Genomic DNA, 23,049 nt, shown 5'->3' with positions numbered 1-23,049 from the left:
TAACTCAAATAAAATAATAACCCTCCAAAAAAAAGAAGAAAAATGCACACCTCTATTTTTTATTTATATACATGTTCGAAAGTTTCATATAAATCAATTAGATATGCACACCTCTATTTTTTATTTATATATACACCAACACTTTGACTAAATATTGAAAAAAAAATTATTATGTTGGCCAAATTTAAGCATCGAATGTAGTAGTCGATATATTATTAAAATTTAACAACAATAATATTAATGTGATGAATAGTGAATTTAGATAATCTCTAGTATTCAATATCAAAAAGACATAAAGTATAAAAAGTGGAAGGAATAACAAAACTCGTACATCCATCAAATATTAAATTAGGATAATAATAAAAAAAGCCATCATTATACCTAACTATAGCAATGCTTATTAAAGGTACCAAATAATATACACGTAGTAACATCAAATATGCATAAGCTACGCATAATAGCAAAATCATATATATATATATAGGGGTGCATTATAATGATAACCTCAATTTCCGTAATAACCCTATAACTAAATCTGGACCACACATTTTTAAAATCACGTGGTCTAGATTCAAACTTAGCTTTCCTTCATAAAAAAGGCGCAGAGGGTAAATATGTCATTTCGCTTATTTAATTTCTGAATTTCGCTCATGATAAAATTTACTTATCCAAATTTCACTCATTTAAATACGTAAAATCTTATTTCCCATGATATACATATGTATGAGGTTCTATTACGCGTATGTATAAGGTTCAGTTATACGTAAAATCTTATTTCCCATGATATACAAATTTCGCTCATTTAAATACGTAAAATCTTATTTAAGTATCATTTTATCATTTTATCAGTCAAAAGTATCATTTTATCAACTCAGAGTATCATTCTATCCGGCAAAACTATCATTCTATGCAATAAACCTAACATATATCATTTTATCATTTTATCATTTTATCAGTCAGTCAAAAGTATCATTTTATCAACTCAGAGTATCATTCTATCCGGAAAAACTATCATTCTATGCAATAAACCTAACATATATCATTTTATCATTTTATCAGTCAAAAGTATCATTTTATCAACTCAAAGTATCATTCTATCCGGCAAAACTATCATTCTATGCAATAAACCTAACATATATCATTTTATCAGTCAGTCAAAAGTATCATTTTATCAACTCAGAGTATCATTCTATCCGGCAAAACTATCATTCTATGCAATAAACCTAACATGTATCATTTTATCAATCAGTCAAAAGTATCATTTTATCAACTCAGAGTATCATTCTATCCGGCAAAACTATCATTCTATGCAATAAACCTAACATATATCATTTTATCATTTTATCATTTTATCAGTCAGTCAAAAGTATCATTTTATCAACTAAGAGTATCATTCTATCCAGCAAAACTATCATTCTATGCAATAAACCTAACATATATCATTTTATCATTTTACCATTTTATCAGTCAAAAGTATCATTTTATCAACTCAGCGTATCATTCTATCTGGCAAAACTATCATTCTATGCAATAAACCTAACATATATCATTTTATCATTTTATCAGTTAGTCAAAATTATCATTTTATCAACTCAGAGTATCATTCTATCCGGCAAAACTATCATTCTATGCAATAAACTTAACATATATCATTTTATCAGTCAGTCAAAAGTATCATTTTATCAACTCAGAGTATCATTCTATCCGGCAAAACTATCATTCTATGCAATAAACCTAACATATATCATTTTATCATTTTACGTGATATTTGGCGAAATTCAGAAATTAAATGAGGGAAATGACATATTTACCCCCGCGCTTTTTTTATAAAGTAAATCTAAGTTTGAATCTCAACCACAAGATTAGAAAATATGTGTGGTTCAGATTTGGTTATATGGTTATTACATGATTTAGGGGTTATCATATGATCACAACTCTATAGGGGTGCATTATAATGATGTATATATATATATATATATATATATATATATATATATATATATATATATATATATAGGGTTTTGATTAATGCAAAACTAGATTTAAATACAGAAACGCGGAACAATATCATACGTAGGGCACATTTAGGTCATAGTTAGTTAATTTTTAGGTCATGCTAACAAAGCATGACCTAAAATCATCTTAGCATGACATTAAACCCAAATAATATAATATGACCTAAAATTGTTTAATTATGACCTTCCGTGTTTTTGGTTAATTATTGACCATTAGATCATCTAATTCTAGGGCCAAGATTTGGGCTGTATTTCTGGATTTAAATGCATTTTTATTTTGATCATCTCCCTATATATATATATATATATACGTCCCTCATCTCCCGACTTTTAAAAAATAATAATAAGAACAAAAAGGCATCGTCTTTCCAAAATATACCATAACTCCTAGAAACCTAGAACGAGAAGAAGGGAGGAAACGAAAGGAAAGTGTCATTGAGACAAAGAGTAATTTCGAATATCTTGGAAAGTGAATAAGGTGAGCTTTCTATCCTACATACTAATGTGGATAAAAATCCCAAAGTAATTTCGAGATGAGTTTTGGTGAAAATCCAAACTCATGCTCGTCAATGTTATTGTCCCGTCATAAATGATTTATGCCTATCTGCCTTGGTTATGCCAAATATGTTATAATCGAGTTCGGGTTCAAGTAAGGCCGCAAACATTGCTTGGACTAGTGTACACGAATGGACCGTGAGCCGTTGGCCCGTCATGTGACTGTCAAGGAAGGTGGCCACCTTCCCGGTACACAAATGTTAAGATATGGTAAAGGAACTTAGACCGCGGTTGAACATAGAATTTTAGCAAGCTTGGGCCTTTTAAGTGAAAATCCATGAGTGTTACTGTGGATGACTTGACAATACTTTCAAATGTATAATTGTATCTTTCGGCACTGTGTTCATTGAGTACTCCTGTACTCACTGAAGTTCATGTCTCTATACATGAAACTGTGTTGTTTACTTCCGCTGTGAAAGCTAGAACTACTAATCCTATTTTACATCATAACTCTATCTTTTGGTCCTGTATAAACTCCTACTCAAGTAGTCTAGGATGTAGTACATGATATTTTGATAATCTCCAGTTTGAGTTTGTACTTGCTATTGCTCATTCCTATTTCTCATCCCCACCTCTCTTAACCCTTCCTTTTTAGTCACGAATTTCCATACTATACTATCCTTAGGTAGTGCGGGCGTGACAATAAATACACTAAAAATTTAAAAAATACATCATTACACGCTATATTCAAAATACATACATTGTGCTAAACACACATTAACACATTATGTAAAAAATACACAGTACACACACGCACACTAAAACAAAACAAAAACGCTACACACATTACATACACTATAAATAAAATGCAAACACTATATTAAAAATACACACAATACACACGCACACTAAAACAAAACACAATCATTGCACACATTATACACACATTACACACTATAAATAAAATGCAAACACAATACAGAAAATACACGCACGTAGACTTACATATACACATACATATCACACACAGTACAAATACTAACACAAAATATACACATTAATCAAACAAAGAAAAAGAACAAACAATTCATACATTGTACACAAAATACACACTACATATAATGAACACACTCCACCAAATGTAAATACACTATATTCGAAATATACACTATTACACACTATATTTAAAATGCATACATTGTGCTAAACACATTATATAAAAATACACACACATTACACAAACAATAAATAACATGCAAACATTATACAGATAATACACGCATTGTACGTACAAAAACACATACACACACTACAAATGATAACTCAAAAACACACTTTACACACAAAGAAAAATTACAATCAATTCATAAACAACACGAAATACACAATTACACTATACACAAAATACACATTACATGTAGTGGACACAATACACACACACATTACACAAACTATAAATAAAATCCAAACATTATACCAATAATACACGCACTGCACATACACATACACATACACATACACACACACTACAAATGCTAACACAAAAACACACTTTACACACAAAGAAAAATTACAATCAATTCATAAACTACACGAAATACACAATTTATACACTATACACAAAATACACATAACATGTAGTGGACACAACACACACAACACATCACACACAATACACACATTAAACACTATAAATAAAATGCAAACACTATACAGAAAATACACGCATTGCACGTACAGTCACACATACACATTATACACACTACAAATACTAACACAAAATACACTACACAAAATACACACAATTTATACACTTTACACAAAATATAAACAATACATATAATGCACACAGTACACACCAAATATAAATACACTAAAAAATCAAAATATACACCATTTTATATTCAAAATACATACATTGTGCTAAACATACATTAACAAATTATGTAAAAAATACACCCAGTACACACACATAATAAAACAAAACACAAACGCTACACACATTATACACACATTACATACACTATAAAGAAAATGCAAACACAATACAGAAAATACACGCACATAGACTTACACATACACATACAATTCACATACTACAAATACTAGCACAAAATATACACACTTCACACACAAAGAAAAAATACAAACAATTCATACATTGTACACAAAATATACACTGCATATAATGCACACACTACACCACATGTAAATACACTATATTCAAAACGCATACATTGTGCTAAACACATTATATAAAAAATACACGCACACATTACACAAACTATAAATAAAATGCAAATTATACAGATAATACACGCACTGCACGTACACAAACACATACACATACACATACACACACTACAAATGCTAACTCCAAAACACACTTTACACATAAAGAAAAATTACAATCAATTCATAAAACACGAATGGTTGTGGAGCTCTCAGTTAAGGAACGACAATGGAAAAATACCTACACTTTACACACAAAGAAATATTACAATCAATTCATAAACCTGTGTGTCTCTGACTGCTTCAACTCTACTTGGCCCTCTAACTCTTTTAATTTCTCCAATTGATTTTGTAAAACTGATCCTTCCCTTTGCTTTGCTTTCAAGGTTTTGTAGATCCTGCAATAAATGAGTCAGCCTTGAGTTCCTGAAAGTTACAATAGTTAGACACCATTATCAGGCTTCATACACAAAGGTGTAACAACTCCGGGGAAAAATGAAAAGACTTTTTTCTGTTGCATCACCAACCTGTATGATATGTGGTTGCTTTTATTTGTTAAGGAAGCTATTACATAGAGTGACCTATTGATGTTTTGAGCTTCTTTAAGCCGCTCACCTTGTACATCAGTTTTTACAAGCCTCTCACTTCCTGCTAAGTCCAGAAGCCAAAGTTAGTTGTTCATGCACTCTCCGGTGATCAGAGTTTTGCTCCATACCGTGAAACAAAGCATGTCCAGAGAGAGAGAGAAAGAGTGAGTGGGGTCGTATAATAAATAGCAGGCGACAAAGAATCTACAAGGCTGCTAAAACCATTACCAGTGAGAGCGACTTCTGTGCTCGTTCACATTATTTGATCCTCCAGCCAGAGCACTACTTCATACTTTGTAGAATATTTCAAAATTGTTGAATATTTTCCACTTTGGCTTCAACAATACCAAGTATAAGATGAGATCCTTCAGAAGCTTGTTTTATCTCCAATCCAAGAGTTATTGCACAACTAATAAGTTTATTTTGTATCTACATTTTCAAAACTGTTTAATTTTTGCATGAGAAACAACAAACTCACTTCCTGGATGTTTCTATAGCCAGCAAATCCCTAGTCTGTTCATTGTAAATTTCAATTACACTAACTGAAATTCTTTATCCATCTAGGGTCCGGTAATTCACTCCTCGATTCGCCTCATTCCCCTCCATTGTGAATGTCTTGTATGTTCTTGTTTGTCCATAGAAAAATATACAAACATTGTATCCATCTAAAATGGAAAACACAACGGGTGCAGGATCGGCAAACACATCAGTTATGTATGTAGAAAACAGAACGTAAGAATCTACATGTTGTGTTAGAATGATATTTTCCTCCAAAACATTAATAGATAATATAATACTTAGGAAGCACCTACCTTGATCATCTTTGGGAGTGTAAACACGATCAAGCATGAAACTCATTTTGTTGGAGCCATTTACCGCAATTCCAAGATCTCCATCCTTAGCAGCGTCGAAGTCATGCACATTCAGTTATGACCTTAGACTTGCTTAAGGGACGGCAACGGCAAAATACCCTGATATTCCCTGATAGACACCTAAAACATGAAAATATATTCAAATGTAAGATACACGATATGAGGTATCACAAATTAACCATTGGACAAATTAATCATTGGTCTCCTGCAACTGGTTGTGGACCTTCGCCCGCTTTATTTTCTCATCATCGTACTTAATTTGAGATCATCACACAACTCCACTGCAATAACAAGCCAAATTATGTTATATTCAGCTCGTGTAATATGTAATTTGATATAGTACTAAAACATACCAAGTGCTTGAACAGCAAAATTTGTTTTTATTCATGTCAGGAATTGAGTCTGCACATTCATGTGCTTCACGAGAAAGCTCTGAATGCTCTTGTTTCATGATCTGCACAAAAAAAAAAGAAGTCAGCTTGCTTTATACAATTAAAATGAACTTAAAATGCAAAGACAATACATTTTCTGTATTGTATTAATATGGAAGTGTAGACAAACCTTTACTTTCAGATCTAAGTTGATGATTGCGTCAGTGCAAGATTTCCGGTCATACTCATACTTGCTTGCAAGGTCTCAGTTTGCTTCTCCAGACTTTGTTAAGCAGAAAATTTGACATAATTGATTGCAAATCTTAGGCACCACAAATTAACAGAAGTTCAATACATATGGAATGTCTTATTATCAAGGTCTATCATACCCTTTTTTAGTTGTTAACTGGCATTACTCCAAGCCACTCACTTCCTGCTAAGTCCACAAGCCAAAATTTGTTTTTCATGCACTCTCCGTTGATTAGATTTTTGCTCCTTACCATAATACAAATCATGCTGAGAGAGAGAGAGAGAGAGAGAGAGAATAAGTGTGGCCGTATAATAAATAGCAAGCGAGAAAGAATCTACATGCTAAAGTCATTACTAGTGAGACTAACTGCTGTACTCGTTCACAATATTTGATCCTACAGCCCGAGCACTACTTCCTGCTTGTAGAATATTTCAGACTTGTTGGATATTTTCCACTTTGGCTTAAACAATACCAGGTATATGATGAGATCCTTCAGAAGTTTGTTTATCTCCAATCTAAGAGTTATTGCACAACTAATAAGTTAATTTTGTAACTATATTTTCAAAACCGTTCAATTTTTGCATGAGAAACAACAGACTTACTTCCTGGATGTTTCTATAGCCATCAAATTCCTAATCTGATCACTGTAAATTTCAAGTACACTAACTGAAATGTTGTAAGTTCTTGTTTCGGTCCTCTCATTGGCAGTATTGAACAATTCATCCAGGGTCCAGTAATTCACTCCTCGATTCACCTCATTCCTCTCCATTGTGAACGTCTTTCCTGTTCCCGTTTGTCAGAGACAATTCATCCAGGGTCCGGTAATTCACTCCTCGATTCACCTCATTCCCCTCCATTGTGAATGTCTTTCCTGTTCCCGTTTGTCATAGGAAAATATACAAAACATTGTATCCATCTAAAACTGAAACCACCATGGGTGCAGCATCAGCAAACACATCAACTATTTATAGAATCTACTTGCTGTGTTAGAATGATAGAAGCACCTACCTTGATCATCTTTAGGAGTTTAAACACAATCAAACTTGAAACTCTTTTTGTTGGAGCTTTTTACCGCATTTCCAAGATCTACATCCATAGCAGCACCACTGATGCACGTCTAGCTATGACCTCAGACTTGCTTAAGGGACGGCAATGGAAAAATACCCTGATATTCCCTGATAGACAACAAAAACTTGAAAATATATTCAAAAGTAAGATACACTTTATAAGGTATCACAAACTAACCATTGGTCTCCTGCAATGCAACTGGTTGTGGAGCTTCCGCCTCTTCTTTTTCTCATCATCGTACTTAATTTGAGATATTCACACTATTCCAATGCAATAACAAGCCAGATTATGTTATATTCATCTCGTGTAATATGTAATTTGATTTAGTACTTAAACATACCAAGTGCCTGAACTACAAAAACCATTTTATTCAAGTCGGGAATTAAGTCTGCACCTTCATACGCTTCATGAGAAAGCTCTAATGCTCTTGTTTAATGATCTGCAGAAAAAAAAAGTCAGCCTGCTTTATACAATGAAAATGAACTCAAAATGCAGAAACAATATATTTTCTGCATTGTATTAATATGGAAGTGTTGACACACCTTTACTTTCTGATCTAAGCTGATGATTGCGTCAGTGCATGATTTCCGGTCATGCTCATACCTGCTTGCAAGGTCCCTGAGCTTCTCGGCTTGCTTCTCCACAGAAAATTTGACGCAATTGATTGCTAATCTTAGGCACCACAAATTAACAGTTCACAACATGATAATTATTCCAACCAATTGTTACCTAGGGAATACGTTTGGAATGTCTTAATGTCAAGGTCCTTCCTATCCTTTTTTAGTTGTTCATTGGCACTACTCCAAGACATTCACGATTGGTAACCTATATAACACCGATACGCCACCCTGTTGCCGTATCACGTATCGGATACGTATCCGATACCGATACGCAACGGATACACCGTCGATACGTATCCTGGGCGTATCCGCGAGCTGGGCCGTATTGGGCCGGGAAACCTCAGATTCGATACGTATCCTTCGGCGTATCCGCGAGCTGGGCCGTATTGGGCCTTCATCCTCCTCTATCTGCAAAGATCTGAGGTTCTCCTCTTCGAAATCAACGTCCATCTCTGTCGAAGAACTTCGCAACTTTCAATTTACGAACTTCAATCCGATTTGGGAACAAAATTGACAGTTAATCGGATATGAAGAAGAAGAAGAAGAAGAAGAAGAAGAAGAAGAAAGGGGAGGCGCCGCTATTGCCTCAACTAGGGATTGAAGAAAATTGGAAATGGGAGAATGAATTGGGCAAGAAGTAGTCACGATGGAAAAGGAGTATATTTGGGGCTCATTTTTTGGGCCAATTTATTACTCCATTAACTTTGTCTAATTTTGTAACTATAAATAAATATTTTGATCAATATTATTGGTAATATGGATAAGTATAACCAAAAAATCGATGTGGTGTAATCGACCATAAAAGAAATTGACTTTAGCTTTTAATATTTTGTAATTTTATTATTTTTATTTGTATAATAACATTAGAATATCTATTTTGTAATTTATTATGCACTATTATTATTTATTAAAAAAATAGTTAAAACGTATCCGCGTATCGGGTTGTTTGGGAAAGAGCCGTATCCGCGTATCCGTATCCTTCGGATACTGATACGCGTATCCGTATCCGTGCCGCATAGTTGGTAACATTCGTCAGCCTTTAACTTCTACGTGTCTCTCTCTTAAATATCTTTCTCATACTTGGCAACTTATTTTGTTCATATAGCTTTTTTCTGAAATCTCCTAACAAGTGGTAACAACTATAAGTAACACACAACACTATATGAGGGCTAATATTCACACAAGTTTATTCCTAGCATACAAGAATATTTTATCTTTGCAGAACAACTTGTACACATAAAGTACTCTAAAGTCGCCTGAGAGACTTCCAAATACTCCTTCAAACCTTAACTGAAGAATCCCATCATCCTTAATAGACACTTGAGCCCAACAACTTGAGAAGATATCAAAATCAAAATTCAGACAGAATCTGCAGTGAGAATAACTCTGGATGTAAACTACATGCATAAAATACCTAAGATTTACTCATGTGAAACAGTGAAAATTTATAAGATGACTTTCTCTTTCGTCTTGTAGAAAAAATATTGAACACCCTCATTCCTTTGGGACCATTGAAGTTAATAATATAGAAAAATGGAGAACAATAAAATAATCCACAGTAAGCAGATTCTCAAATCAGTAGCTGAAGTTTCCCAGTCGAGAAAACTAATAAAACAACGAGCAGTCTCCACCCTCAAAGATAAATTCCTCTGTTGAATTGTATCTCCGTCTTCATAAAAATTTTCAGGTGTAAGTTCAACACCAGAGTCTGACTCCCTAGATCTATACATCTGCCCACACCTCCTAAATTCCCATTTCCTCATTAAAGAATAGCAAAATTAAAACTCAACTGCAACTGCTATAACAGTTTTACATCAATCTTCCAACATATAACGAACAACAAAGCCACATTCCCTAAAGATTTACTTAGAAATCCACACATCTCAAAACTGAACTCATCATACGAAAGCACGAATAATCATCTTTGAAGGTAGGGAATCGTGTAGGTACACTAGGTCATGCTCATCTTGCTACTAAAACAAACACATAAAAACACAAACAAAAGCCGTACTTGCAAGTTGGGACTTAGTGTGGAAGAAGACTCAAAACACTAACCAACAGACAAAAAAGAAGAATAAAAGAAATGAAACGGGGTCACCTCTGCACGTCATGGGATGTAGGGCAAGTCCTATATTGGGCAGTTTTCTCTTCTTCCCTTGCGTCTCGAGCACCGTGTCAGCCTCATTCATCTACTATTTTAACTCCTTTCCTCCCTTGTAACAATTTCGGAGGTTGTTGATTTCGTCTCCTCCAATAGCTTTTTATCTTCTTTATTTTCTTGCATCTCTTTCTTTCGTATCAGTCAACTTCCTTATTTCATTCCCTCTATCCACTCTCTGTTCTTTTTCACGTTTAACTTAAACCTAAAACAAAACCAAATAAGGGCAAATAAAGTTAATTACTAAAAAGTCACTCTAAAAGAAGATTCAATATCAAGAAGTTCTACAAAAACGCTAAGAAGATTGAACTAGAGGTAGCATGAAAAGAAATCCAACGATGATATATATGACAGCATAGGTCACTACAGATCAGAATCCGATAAAATATAGGTCACTGCAGAGATAATTTGGGGCACGAAAAGGGATCTTGTCCTATTTATTTGAGAACATAAACTAATCATCACTGTTCAGGCACTACTCTAACACTGATTCACGATCCATAAGAAATCCAATGATGACGTACATGAGTGCGTATGCCACGGTAGACGAAACTATAATAGGAGTAAGCCATCTTAACAATCGAAGCATCAAAAACTTAGAAAATTAATGCCCTTGCAGAGGTAATTTGGACATAAAAATGGATCTTTGGTGCTTGAAGAGATCCCATTTTTTTAAGAGCATAGACTTATCCTCGTTACTTAGACACAACTCTATCACAGATTCATAATCACGAATTTGAAACCCTAAACACATTGCAAGCTACAATGTAATAGTACCTTTAGACATATGGAGAGAAAATCCTTATTTTCTTCCTGTTCTGTCAGCTTCCTTTCAAGCTCTTTGACCTAAGGAAATTAGAACATTTGTTATACATGTGATTTATCTTTAAAAATGTACTTCAATGGATCACATCTGTATTAATGAATGCAATAACAAGTGCAAGGAACCTCTTGTTCAAGTGTTTGAAAACTGGACTCACAGATTGTTGTATTTGCTCACTCAGCTTCTGTCACGACCACATCGTCAAAGAAAGTGTAGCTATTTCGCGACTAAACTTACTAGCTGGTCTCAACTCATCATAAATGGATAATCAATTCAAGAGAAACATTGTGTAAAAGTGAAAGAGAGTACAACCATACTGAATCAGAGTAATTTCTGGGACATAGTCCTTACTAAAACAAATTCTAGGTTCTCGCAGCGGAAAAGTACCAAGACGGTGCAATCAATCAACCTACATCAGCTATCTCCCTTCTTGCCTAACTTAATTTCCTTTCTTTCCCAACACCTCCTCCGCTGCGACAATAATCAACCTGCACATTAAGGAAAACAATATGCAAGGCTGAGTACTTGGTGCACTCAGTGGATTCATGCCGAAAACATTTTCTCTTTTAGTTGTCAGCCAACTTGAGTGAACACGGTTTTTTCTGAAAACAATCCCTGGTCACTAAAACTGTTATTTCTTTCTGAAAGTAGACTGCAGTCATAAAACTTCTCATGAAATACCATATTTGATCTGTGTGAACCGGGAATGTGGCCACATTCCACGACGGTCACTGGACCGGCCAACGCTAGCGCTAGCACACAGTCCCTATGTGTACACTAGTCTGAGTAGAGTTTGCGGCCCTACTGGGACCCGAATTTGATTTAACTGGTTGGCATAGCCAACAGATAGGGAATCATAAATAAAACTGGGCATGACAACTCATTCAAAATACTCATGTTTTCACATAAAACACATTTATGAAAGAGAAGAAAGAAGCCCACCTCGTTCGCTTAAACTCTTTCAAACGGGCGCTTCCTGACTTGAGATTACTCGTCGTGCGACGACGTTCCTTTACAAAATAATATACTTAAATTAGGCTTTAAGTAATTATTTATCTTGCATGCCTAAGCGTGTGCTTATTATCTTACTTCTTGCCTTCTATAATTTAGAAGTGTTAGATCTTTAATTAATTCGGCGATTTAATTTATTCTGAATCTGGCCGATCTGTGTGGGTATAATAAATTCTCGAATTATCATAGGTATTTTAAATACTTTCTATGACTAATGAAATTCTCATCCATTTATTACTGGGTACTATTTCAACACGGTTTGCTAATTTCTTTTGTTTTGTGGCTTAAGAAATTAATTCCATTATACTTTTGAATTTATCCAAGATAATGGCTTCATCCAAAATAATGGTCCAAGTAAATAAATTCCTAGGCTCAGTTAGGAATTAATTATTCCGGCCCAGAATATTTATTCCTTAAGCATTTGCTGCCCAGCCTTCCTTCCTCTCTTTTTTTTTACTATGGCCCAAGGGATTTAATCTCAGGCCCAATTGGACAAATTGAGGAATGGCCCAAGGCATATACTCCCTACCAATCGGCCCTTCACCCCATTCATTCCCCTATTGTCCAATTTCTCCCCCAAATCCCTAAACTAGGAACCCTAGTTCTTTGACGCCTGTTTCCTCCGCGAGGCTCCTGCTCCGGCGGCGGTCCGGTGACGCGCGACGCGTCGCCTCACCCTCGCTCATCCCCGGAAGGGCGAACGCCCTCCCTGGTTTGGGAAAAATCTGGTTGTGTCTGTCCCTTCCAACCAAGGCGAGTCTCGCTGTGCTCCCAGCCGTCGGCTCCGTCTCCATACGGACTCCGCTATTGGCCGTCGCGTTCTCGCAAGAGGAGGGAGGCGTCGACCTTCCGCACTCCTCCGGTTCGAGCTCGGACTCGGATTCCATTGGCACCTCGGCATCGCTCCGGATTCGCGAGCGTCGAATGGCCCTTTCCCGAGACTTCTCTTCCTCTCGGCAGCCGGTGCCTCCGCCGTTGACCCCATGTTGTCGAAGGAGGAGCAGGGACACAGCACCGTTGCCGTTTGTCGAGTCCACGTTCTCCTTCCGGCGGCACTTGGCAGGAGCCGTCCCTCACCCAAGCTAAGCCTTCGTTTATCTCTTCATTCTAGTTCTAAATTTCATTCTATTGAGGTTTGTATGGAAGTTAATAGCATTAGGGTTCTGATTTGAGACCTGTTTATGGTTGGCCAATTATTGGTTATTTCTTTGTTGATTCTGAGAAATTGTTGGTGTCCGATAGCTCTGTTAGTGAGCTCCTACTTCCTATGTTTCAAACGGCAGGTGTGTGTGGAAGTTGCACTACTTCTTCTTACTCTATCATTCTGCCTCAATATGAATGGTGTTGGTCTAACATGCTTTAAATGCTTTCATGATGATATGGGTTCAAACTGAATTCGAAATGGAGTGGGGTTTACCTGCTGTGATTGCCTTGGTTTCTGTCTCTGACTCGGCTCCTTCTCCCTCTCCTTAGCTTACTGCCTTGATATTGATTTGTGGTGAGGGAGGAAGAGGCCGAGGGTTATCTCTCTTTATAGAGGCTGTGTAACTGAAAGCTGCAAAAGCTGAGTGTTGGCTGGAAAAAGGGATCCACAGGCTTGTGCAGCTGGCTGCTCTCTCTCTGCAGCTCTGTAGAGCACGTACCCTGAGTCCCTAATTTCTCCCTAACTGATTTTGGTGGCTTGTGGGGAGTACTCGTGGATTCAAGGTGGCGGTTGTACTCTGCAGCAATTCGCAAGGGTGTACTCGTGGTTTTATTATTGTTGCTGAGTCTTTGCTATGCTCTGCAACCCTTTAACTCTTTTTTGGCTTCATGTGCGGTCCAGTACTTGACACATTTATCACTTTTTATCCCCTATTGCAGGTGCACCAGGGGCGACTGGTGTTTGTCACCGAACGTACCGCCACAGCCTCTTAAAGGAGCTGTACAGCTGTTTGCAGCAGCCTTTATTCAGTTTGCTGGGCGTTGCAGGCACGGCCCCTCACACTTGTTCGGTTTCAATTGATCTTGCTTGGTGTTGGCAGCGTCTGAGGCTAGCTGTCGAGGCTGTTTCCTCGATGTCTCGCCCTCCCGGGCTTTCTGGAATCAGGGCCGAGACGGCCTAGTGATGAAGACCGAAGTAGTTGCTAGGGGTCTCGAGTTGCATTAGCGTAGTTCGACTTAAATTTTCTTTTCAACTTGTATGCAAAACTCAATAATCTTAAATATGTATTCCTCTCAAGCATCTGAAATTTTAGTAGCTTGAAATTCTATGTATTGTATTTCTTTTACTCAAGAAATAAACAAATACTGTTTCTTTCTTTTTATTTAAATTTCTAGTATTTATTTCATATTTCTCGAGAATCTAGGTCTCGGCTATTACAGCTTCTTCTCGGACCTTCTCTCGGTATGTTGTAGAATGATTTTCCTCGTGTTGTTTCATCTTTTAGTTTCTTTTGCTGTCGCAGCCTTTTTTTTCTCTTCTTGTTTCAGTTTTTTTTATCTTCCCCTTTAAGCTTGTTCCCTAACTCCCTAACCTTCAACTAACATGAGAAAATAGACAGATAGTAATTTCAAACTTCTAATCTTATAAACTGGTGTATGTACATAAAAGTCAATTTATCACCTTCAGTTGAAATTTGGACAAGATTCTTCATTCCCTTCTAACTTCTCCAAAGAATGTGAAACCTGTGTCTCTCTGATGGGCATTGCAGTGATGACTTCAACTCTATTTGGCCCTCTAATTCTTTTAGTTTCTCCCAATGGTTTTTGTAAAACTGATCCTTTGCCTTAGCTTTGTTTTCAAGGTTCTGTAGATTTTCCTCAAGCCTTTCCAAAGATTCATCTTTGGCCTTGCATTCCATTCGTGCTTTCTCAAGCTACATGAAGAAATAGACGAATACATAAATTCCATGTAATGTTCACGGAGATAATATTCATTCTATACCAAATTTGTTCTTGAATATTGCATACCATTGTTTTTATCTTCTGGAGCTCATGCATTTAAACTTGTTCTGTACCAGGGCCAAACTCAACCCCTCTAATCGGGTCGCAAAATTGAATAAGCAGAGTCTCGATGTGTAGCACCCCGAAATTTTGTGACTTCTTTTGTTTTACTAATGTGGATGTTGTTTGGGAAATTCATTTGTGGAATTTGATTTTCTATGTGATCGAGTAATCATGTGATTTTGGTTGTTGCGAGTTATGGAAGATAATGTGATTTATTTTCCAATGTGTGAATTTAATTAAATGGAATCATGCATTTTTGTTCTAGCCATTTTATTGGAATTTTCGGCCCTCCTATTTATTGGAAATAGTATTTTGTCACTTGGATTTAATTAATTGTCTTGGGATATTTATCCAAATTAAATCCAAACCAAATTGTCCCAATATTATTCTACATAATTTTCGACCCCTTGCCCATCTCTTGGCATTTTCGAAAGCTCCTATGAATTAGGAGAATAAATTATTCTTGTAGATTTAATTGTTACTTTACTTATTTCCTTCCTTGAATTAAAATCCAATTAAATCTCTCCATATCCTATTTTAATTAGGATTTGACGCTTTCCTTCTTTAAGACCTCAAAATTTTCGCCCCATATGCCTTTCATTTTCCTTGTGGGATTAAATTAATTGTTACCTATTTAATGGGAGTCTTTCCCACAAGAAATTACAAAATTTAAATTCTATTCCTACTTAATTGGAGGATTAAAATATTTCCTTTGACTACTCCCTATTTTACACGCCCCCCTTCCTACTTGGAGAATTCTTGGATTATTTTGTTACCTTATTTATGGGATGCTCAATATCTTTTTACCTAATTTGTGAGTATATTTCTCTCCAAGTAAATACCAAATCAATTTCTATGTTAATTAAATAGCATAATTTCGAAAACCCTTTCCCCCACACTACACGCCTATTCTCATTTAAATTGTGAGATTTATTCATTGACTTCTATTTTATTCTCCCACAATTTTAATTGTTTTACTTTATTGTGGGATTAATCCTAGACTATAAATTGAAAAAAAAACCATAACCCTAACCCCTCATTTTCACGCCTCCCTCTCTCCCTCTCCTCTCCCACACGCCTCCCTCCCTCTCTTCTCCCTCTCAACAAATCCTTCACCAATTTCTTGTTCTTGCTTCGTTGTGGAGTTGGAAACTCAAGATTCATCGAAGAATCGCATCATTCGTCATTCCCATCGATTGTTTTTCAAGGGAAAGGTATACTTTGATTCATCCCTCTCATTCTTCCCATTGAATCCATAATTTTTGAACCCCTCATGCATATAGTGAGTGGAGAATCGTAAATCTAAGAATTATTTGGTTGGGAAGGATGGTTGCACAAGAATGTTTATGCGTGTGCGTGTATGTTTGTGTGTGTGTAAGTGTGTGGTTGAATCATTGATGAATGTTATATGTGATTATGAAAGCATGGGTGTAATCTCGTTTTGAAGCATGAATATGTATTGGAAGCCTGAATATGTATGTGTGAATGTATGATAGACGAACTAGGGTTTGTGAATGTTGAGCATGAAAACTGTTGTGTTCGGACAGTAGGTTCCGACGGGTTTTGACCAATCAAACGATCTTATTTTGACACGAATTTTTAACTGGATGAAGTTTTAGATGTCTTCTGTGTTGTGTCAAAATTTCAGCTTCTTTTGATGACGGATGAATTTATAATGAATTTTTCAATCGAACTGCGCAGTACTACCAGAATTGTGTGTTCCTTCCAGTGAGTTTCGTTTTTGTTTTGACAGATCAAAAACATGATTTTGGTGTGAAATTTTAACTGAATTAACCTTTATGTTTTTACTGTGTGGTGACCAAATTTTAGGGTCATATGAGGTCGGATGGAATTCTAACGATTTTTACAAAAAGACTGCGCTATTCTGCCAGATTCTGGTTTTGTTGAAATAAGCTTTGTTGACAAGTTTTGAGTGAATTACATGATACATGTGTGAATAAGGAACGTATCCTATGATGTGATTATGTGTTGCACGTTGTTGTATGCTAGAGTGTTTGTTTCGTTTATGTTGGTGAACGTTTGGGATGGGCAATAAAAGAAAAACAATGAAAGGAACGATAGGGCATGCATGATTAATGTATTGATGGAAAAACTGATTGTGTTATGGTGTTGACAAGGGTGGTTGTGCGTACGTGGGTACGAAGAGCAAGGGTTGCATTAAAGTTGTGAATTGTGTGTATAAGCAAGCGAGGTGGGCTTTCTTTTACTAAATTCTTTTACTTTTTCAAAAGTATGATTACGGAGTTATAAGGGTGGTTTAAAGTGTTATGTCATGCCATGATTGTTTTGATGTTGAGATTGTTGTCTGATGCCTAGTTCGTTTGAGCTTGCTCCGTTAGGCTATAGGGCTATGTGTGAAATGAATTCGGGTTTGAGTAGGGCCGCAAACCCTATCAGGCTGTGTACACCGGTGGGATCGGGAGCCGTCCTTGCTAGTCGGCCGGTCTTGTGGGCGAATAGTGTGGCCACACTTTCGTCGCACTGTGGAAAGATGATGTGATTGTTGGATTGTTGAGAAAGTGGGGAGATTGATTGTCTGGCCAGACTATGAAACTGTTTTTGTGATACTCGATGATATTTCATTTCTAAATGTAAAACTCGAGTTCAATACGGTATGGATGACATAACTTTTATAAAATGTTTTCGGCATGAGCCCGCTGAGTATATTAAGTACTCAGCCCTGCATTTCTTTTAAAATGTGCAGGTTGAGCAGTGATGTTGCGGCGGATGTTGAGTTGAGCCTTAGGAATTACCGGATGCACCGTGTCTTCATACATGAGCGTCGTCCTATGACTCTCCCTAGATACTTGTTTTCGGCTGCATTGTTTGAAAGTATTTTCTAAAAGTTTTCCGCATTACTCTATACAGTTCGATGCCATTAAGTACCTTGAGACATTTACCCGACTAAAATAATTCTCTTGGAAGTTAATTGAGTTTCATATTAAATATCGTCCTTTATTGTTGTCTTTTATTGCTTCCCCCATTTCTTCCCCGCTTTTTAGTTCCTCCCCTAGTCATGATTTTCCCATCTTTGTTAAGGGACACGATGTGATGGACTACTTTTGCAAACATAAAAAACCCATTATGTATTGCACAAGATTGAAAAAATATGTTTAGAATGAAAATGGGAAATCGATCCTCATAGGAAATCAAACTTACCTAATGAATCCTGCAGTCAGCATTGAGTTCCTGAAAGCTGCAACTGTGAGACACCAATGTCAGGCTTCATATATTACATCTCCGAGAATAGAGAGTGACCTATTGATGTTCTGAGCTTCTTTAATCCGCTTGCCTTGTACATCAGTTTTTGCAAGCCTATCACTTCCTGCTAAGTCCACAGGACAAAGTTTGCTTTTTGGAGCATGCTAAGAGAGAGAGACAAAGAGCGAGTGGAGACATATGATAAATAGAGGCGATAAAGAATCTACAAGGCTGCTAAAGTCATTACCAGTGAGAGTGACTGCTGTGCTCGTTCACATCATTTGATCCTATAGCCCTAGCACTACTTCTTCCTGCTTGTAGAACATTTCAGATTTGTTGGATATTTTCCACTTTGGCTTCAACAATACCAGGTACATGACGAGATCCTCAAAAGCTTGCTTTATATCCAATCTTAGAGTTATTGCAAAACTAATAAGTTAATTTTGAAACTACGTTTTCAAAACAGTTCAATTTTAACAAACCTACTTAGTGGATGTTTCTATAGCCAGCGAATCCCTAAATTCAGCAGTTTTTTTTCTCTTTTTCCCTATCGTCTTCAGAACTTTGTGTGCCTCATTTATCTTCTTTCTTATCTTGCATCTCTTTCTTTCATATCAGCCAACTTCCTTTTTTTATTCCTCTATCCACCCTCTTTTCTTTTTCACATTTAACTTGAACCTAGCACCAAACCAAACAGGGGCTGATAAAGTTAATAACAAAAACAACTTACTCTAAAACAAGATTAGGATCAATAAGTTCTACAAAAATGCTAAGAATATTGAATTAAGAGGTAGCATGAAAAGAAATCCAATTATAATCTATATGACATCATAACTCACTACATATCAGAATCCGAGAAAGTAAAGGTCACTGCGCCGATAATTTGGGGCACGAACATGGATCTTGTCTTGTTTATTTGAGAGCATAAAAAAGTATTCATCAACGTTCAGGCACTATCCATAGAAATCCAATGATGACGTACATGAGTGCGTATGCCACGGTAGACGAAACTATAACAGGAGTAAGCCATCTTAACAATCGAAGCATAAAAAGCTGAGAAAATTTGCTGAGGTAATTTGGACATATAAATGGATGTTTAAATGAATTTTGGTACTTGAAGAGATCCCATTTGTTTGAGAACATAGGCTAATCCTCGTTATTGGGGCACAACTCTATTACTATTACAGATTCATAATCACGAACTTGAAACCCTAAACTCTAAACACGTTACAGGCTACAAATGGAACAATACGGAGGAACAAAAACTCCTTAATTTCTTCCTGTTTTGTCAGTTCAAGCTCTTTGACCTAAGGATACTATTGAACATTAGTTATACACGTATTTATCTTTAAAAATATGTGCTTCGATTAAATTTTATTAATGAATGCAATAACAAGTGCAAGGAACCGATAACTCTTTTAGTTTCTCCAATCGGTTTTTTGTACAACTGATCCTTTCCCTTAGCTTTGCTTTCAGGTTTCTGTAGATTTTTCTTCGAGCCTTTTCAAAGATTCATCTTTGGCCTTGCATTCCAGTCGTGCTTTCTCATGCTACATGCGTGAAATCAACTCCATATAATGTTCTCGGAGATATTATTCATTCTATACCAAATTTGATTTTATTGAATATAGCATACCATTGTTTTTATCTTCTGGAGCTCATGTTTATCTTCTGAGAGTCTCGCTTAAGTCTTGATCCGATGGACTAATTTGTGCACACACCGATGTTTTAGAATCACCACCTGCAAACACAACAAACGCATTATGTATTGCACAAGACTAAAAAGATATGTTTGGAATGAAAATGGGAAATCGATCCTCATAGCAAATCAAACTTACCTAATGGATCCTGGAGTAAATGGGTGAGCTTTGAGTTCCAAAAAGTTGCAAAAGTTAGACACCAATGTCAGGCTTCATATACAGAGGTGTAACAAAACGAAAACACTTTTTTTTCTGTTGCATCACCAACCTGTATGATATGTGGCCACTTTTATTTGCTAAGGCAGTTATTACATCTGCGAGAGCAGAGAGTGACCTATTGATGTTCTGAGCTTCTTTAATCCGCTTGCCTTGTACATCAGTTCTCACTTCCTGCTAAGTCAACAAGCCAAAGTTTGCTTTTCGGAGCATGCTGAGAGAGAGAGGAGGAGTGAGTGGGAATATATAATAAACTTATAGAGGCGATATAGAATCTACAAGGCTGCTAAAGTCATTACCAGTGAGAGTGAGTGGGAACATATAATAAATAGTGGCGATAATTATTTTTGAAGTCAGATTTTGGTATTGGATAAAAGTTAAGATTTCAAGAAACTAGGATGTGATGTGAATCAGATAGAATTCGTGCATTTGTGAGTGTTTCTTTGACTCATTTGGATATATTTCCTGCGTATAGGTTGAGATTGAAGCTAAGAACAGAGTTCAGAGAGAGTCAGAAAAGAGGATCAAAGTTTGTAGGATTTCTCCATAGACTTTTACGTAGTACCAACTCCAGAACATGCCATGATCGTCGTGTTCACATCAAGCACTCCATGATCTAAATGGTTTTGATTGTTTGTAGTGTTTTCCATGCTTTAGATTATTGGTTGGTTTTTATGTACCTGTATGTATCTCCACCCTCCATGTTGCATCTCGTTTCCGTGGGAAAACAGCGCAACTACTCCACTCAAGAGTCTTGCAGTTGGTCCTTCACTTTCTTGGTTTCAGGGCATCATCGTGTTTCCCTCTGCCATGGAAGAAACGAGATCCTCTCGTGATTGGGATCTCCTGCTCTGGAGACGCGTTTTGGCTTCAGAAATGAAACACAGAATCTTGATATTAATTCAACAGCAGCTCGCCTAATTCTGTTATATCAACTGTTATTCCTTTCACAACTCATTCATCCAGAAGTAGATGATAGGATTTAAGATCCTATCACAGATTTTATGCAAGGTGTTTGATGAATTGCCCCAATGAAGGAGCTTGAACTTACGGGCGAGAATTAGGTTTGGTTGTATGCAAGGTGTTTGAAGAATTGCCCCAGTGGAGGTGCTGGGAATTATGGACGAAAACTAGGGTTGAGACAATAGGCAAATTGTATTACTTATTTCTCAAGACTCGATCTATGGGAATTCTATAATTTATAGAATTCCCCCCGCTTGATTCGGACTTACGATTCGGGAAAGAATCAAGAAGAAAACCCGAAAAGATTGACACTATCTTGCTAAACAATTAAAGCGGTAAAAAAGGAAAACTAAATATTCTTCTACCACAAATCACGCCTCTAATTCTAGCTGATTATTTTGGAACAAAATCCTTGTATTTGTTGGGCCGTGATGCATTGCGTTTGGGTCGTTCCTTAATGATCTCGGCTGTCTTCTTTCGGCCTTTGGGCTTGCCTTCGGTAGTGGTGGTGGGCTGCTGGACCTGCTCCTCACGAACTATTGGTTCCTCGTTCCTCATTTGTTCCCCCCATGCTCGATCGTCGGTTGTGTTTCGTCACTTGCCGTTGGGTTCCTATCAACTCCCCCATCGACGAGAGCCACCTTGTCCGCAAGGTGAAGATCCGGGAAGTGCTTATTCAGCAAGGCCGTGGATTCCCAAGATGGTTTCGCCCCAGCATCGGACGCCCATTCAACTGACCACTGCTCCTGCGGAACGCCGTCGACGAGCACCGTGCGTGATGCCACCGCTTGAATCGGGGAGTCGTAGGGATCACTACGGTTAAAAGAGGTCGGGAGATCCATCGTAGCCGAAATAAACGGCACGAACTTCTTCAGCAACGAGACATGGAAAACGTTGTGGATTCTGCTATCTGCGGGCAAACAGAGGCGATATGCAACCTTACCCACTCGCTCTGTAATTTCTTATGGGCCAAAATATCGTCGAGCTAACTTGTTGGAGGTCGGCTTGCTCACAGACGTTTGTCTGTACGGCTGGAGTTTCAGCAAAACGCGATCCCCCACATTAAACTCCACATCCCGACGATGGCGATTTGCATTTTGTGTCATCAATTCCTGAGAGCGTGCGATGCGCTGCTTCAAGACGCACAGCGTATCCTGGCGCTCGGTCAATATCTTGTCCACCGCCGCATTGTGAGACGGCCGGGGATACGTCGCGAAGAGGTTGGGAGGTTCCCTGCCATAAAGCGCCTGAAAAGGCGACATTCCGATGCTGGCGTTAATGCTGCAATTGAGTGCTAACTCAGCCCACGGTAGCAACGCGAACCAGCGATTGGGGCGATCAAATGTGAACGCGCGCAAATACTGCTCCAATGCGCGATTAGTAACTTCCGACTGGCCGTCCGTTTGCGGATGATAGGCGGTTGTGAACTGCAATTTCGTACCACTGAGCTTCAATAAT

The 23,049-nt window shown here is 37.1% G+C and overlaps 2 long non-coding RNA genes across 13 annotated transcripts; both read right to left on the bottom strand.

Annotated features, from left to right (window-relative positions):
* Positions 1-4,878: 4,878 nt before the first annotated feature.
* Positions 4,879-12,495, bottom strand: LOC121772280. 12 transcript variants are annotated; one of them, XR_006044308.1, is made up of 15 exons: positions 12,434-12,495; positions 11,649-11,979; positions 11,446-11,514; positions 9,538-10,873; positions 8,433-8,715; positions 8,231-8,329; positions 8,068-8,150; positions 7,831-7,997; positions 7,425-7,744; positions 7,177-7,337; positions 6,962-7,088; positions 6,763-6,855; positions 6,555-6,655; positions 5,358-6,482; positions 4,879-5,140 (listed from the first exon to the last, which is right to left on the bottom strand). It is a non-coding gene; the product is annotated as an uncharacterized LOC121772280 (long non-coding RNA). The 12 variants fall into 12 exon arrangements; XR_006044312.1 differs by having other exon boundaries at positions 5,358-5,994; positions 6,142-6,482; positions 8,433-10,873; positions 12,434-12,448; XR_006044316.1 differs by having other exon boundaries at positions 5,358-6,310; positions 6,381-6,482; positions 8,433-10,873; positions 12,434-12,448.
* A 7,393-nt stretch (positions 12,496-19,888) lies between these two features.
* LOC121771335 lies at positions 19,889-21,687 on the bottom strand. The gene is made up of 5 exons (XR_006043989.1): positions 21,309-21,687; positions 20,681-20,842; positions 20,551-20,578; positions 20,349-20,453; positions 19,889-20,262 (listed from the first exon to the last, which is right to left on the bottom strand). It is a non-coding gene; the product is annotated as an uncharacterized LOC121771335 (long non-coding RNA).
* Positions 21,688-23,049: the final 1,362 nt, after the last annotated feature.

This window comes from Salvia splendens, chromosome 16 (genome assembly GCF_004379255.2).
Source record: "Salvia splendens isolate huo1 chromosome 16, SspV2, whole genome shotgun sequence".
Lineage (NCBI taxonomy): Eukaryota > Viridiplantae > Streptophyta > Magnoliopsida > Lamiales > Lamiaceae > Salvia > Salvia splendens.
Note: the sequence above shows the minus strand (reverse complement) of the source record. Positions and strands in the feature narration are given on the sequence as shown.